This window comes from Montipora capricornis, chromosome 3, assembly GCF_036669925.1.
Source record: "Montipora capricornis isolate CH-2021 chromosome 3, ASM3666992v2, whole genome shotgun sequence".
NCBI lineage: Eukaryota > Metazoa > Cnidaria > Anthozoa > Scleractinia > Acroporidae > Montipora > Montipora capricornis.
This window is the reverse complement of record NC_090885.1, coordinates 67098694-67101192: the sequence shown is the minus strand read 5'-3', so window position 1 is coordinate 67101192 and position 2499 is coordinate 67098694.

The window sequence follows — 2499 nt, the reverse complement described above, 5'->3', positions numbered from 1 at the left end:
TCACTCTTTGAATTTGTTCCTGGTAGTCCCTGGTTCAACTTCCCGGCTGCACTTGTAAATAGCCAACTGGTTTGCCTCCGGCCAGTTGGGATTCTTAACAGTTCATGTTGTGTTCTGTCGTTTCGTTGTATGTGTTTCATTGGCCCTGAAAAGCCCCTATGGGGAGCGGTCAATTAAGTATGTATGTATGTATGTACCTTCATATAAGTAGTTTTCACGTTACGACGGTCATCGCCGCCATGTTGGTGGACGAAAACAAAAGATCTCCCTTATTAACTCCTTTTGTTCGTCCGCCACTAATAGTACATTGCAACGTTGTTATCTGTGTTTGTAGAGATTGATTGCAAAGCACCTATATCTCGCTTTGAGCTCCCCCTAATAGAACGTAAGCATGTGGCGTCCAGGCCTCCATATTGGTTTACCTCCGAGAATTTAACTATTTCAGTCTTACCAGAAACCCATAAGGGTTGAAACGTGTAACGGCCCCTTGTGTGCTGGGAAACAAGCTTCTGAATATTCAATTTGCTAAGTACCATATTTGGATCAACAAGAGCGAGGGGTTTCCAAATATGGTACTTAGCACTGAAACATTCAACCAATCAGTTCGCACTGAATATTCGGAAGCTGTAAACGCGCGTTACACGTTTCAACCCTTATGGGTTTCTGGTCTTACACAAATAGCCTCCTTTTTTCGGTTGCATGAGGAAAATATGGCTGCTGATTGACGACTATTAACAACTGTAACTAGTGCCTCATTGGTGGTTGGCATCTTTGAAATACCAAAAAGATAATGTTTGAAAACACCTTTCCCCTGTTGCTCCGCGCGCTCTTTTGTGGATTAATTTTTGGATTTCACTGAAGTTACTTAGTGAAGGATAAACGTACGGCTGTTAGCAGTCGATAATTCTGAATGTCGTGGGGGAAATGTTTACAAACACCAGCGTATACGTCCATGCTTTAGCAGCAGGTGTAAACCTGTTGCAATACAAAACATGAAGATAAGATTCTCTTCATTTGTCATCAAAAGCAAGGACTCATCTTTGAAGTTACGATGGTTTTCACCTCCCTTAATAGCATGTTTACTTACACGAACCGAAATTCAAATTGATGATTAAACGTGAACTAATTATATTGGTGCCGTCGGAAGTGAAGCCGGAATGGTCGACATTTCAGGTCTTTTTTCTTTTGAACCTCTTCTTGATTAAACCCTTTGAAACCTAACATCCATCATGCAAAGGGAAAACTGTCCCTGTCTGCCTGCAAGGGTAAACTTTGACGACTCGTTCGGTGGTAACAGAAGGCTGCTGCTTTATTTCCCCCTATTTTACAAGAGGTTAATATCATCGAAGTTTTAGCAGCAACTCAGTTGCGAAGAAAGCCTGGAAAAAAAGATGTAGACTTATACGGGGCCTCATGAAATCCTGTATTTTAAGGCATCCTAACCCAAACAAGCGAGACCTAAACCCAGCTTCTTTAAGTTTGGGCAGACATGAAATCTCGGCCTAGACGTTTGTGGTTTTGTGTAAATGGGAATGAGCTTTTATTATCTCCACAATACCGGGAAAAGTAAATATGCCTAGGTATTTAACTTTGCATCAGTGTTAACTCAGTCGTTATTGTGCTGTTTCAGACTTCAAATTTTCAACTGAATTTAAATTTGTTCTGACCCGAACTTCAGAATTTCTTTTACGAAACATTTCTTCCCCGTCTGTTGGAATTGGCCTAAAACTAGGCTATTCTTCGACGCTGGACAAAAGCTCAAAATGGCATCGACGAATAGGATTTTTAGTCGCAAATTTACACTCTAATGTTGAAATGAGGCTGTATTTCTGCTTTATATATTTTGATTGCTTTCAACTTGAGAGGATACAGATTTATTTTGTTGTAGCTGTCTATCAAGTTGTTATAGACCAATGAAAGAAACTTCACACAATATTAAACGGGCTTTGTGCTATTGTTTTCTCGAAACACCAGATGGCGTTATTGTTCTCGTTTGCCGATTACCACCAAGCCCGAAGTGCACTGATAAATTCCGACGATTCCCTTTCACGCCAAGCAGGATACCATTGAAGTTATTGTCCGGAAATGTCGTTCACGAAGTCGGGCTTCGATCGCTGGTTCTATTCGTCGATAAATAATTTTTTTCAATAAATCTCGCTGGATTTAGAATAGGCATTTCTCCTGAGACACATTTTGTTTGGATTCTATGATCAACATTTCTTATGAACGATCGTTTACATGAACAAGAAAAAAAAAAAAAACAGCGGCTCTGTAGGGACTGAACATTATTTTTTCTTTTTGCGAGATAACTTCGATCTTGTCTAGTTCCAATAAATTTACCAAAGAAGTATGATTTCGGCCTCAAATTCTTCAAAACCTCAAATCTCTTTGAATGAACATGAGTGCAGGCTGTTTGTTACCCTTCTAGCTTTTTGTCAAATTATACAATTAGAGGAAGCACAGATAATTCTAAAAATCAAATATCTTCCATAAACTGAA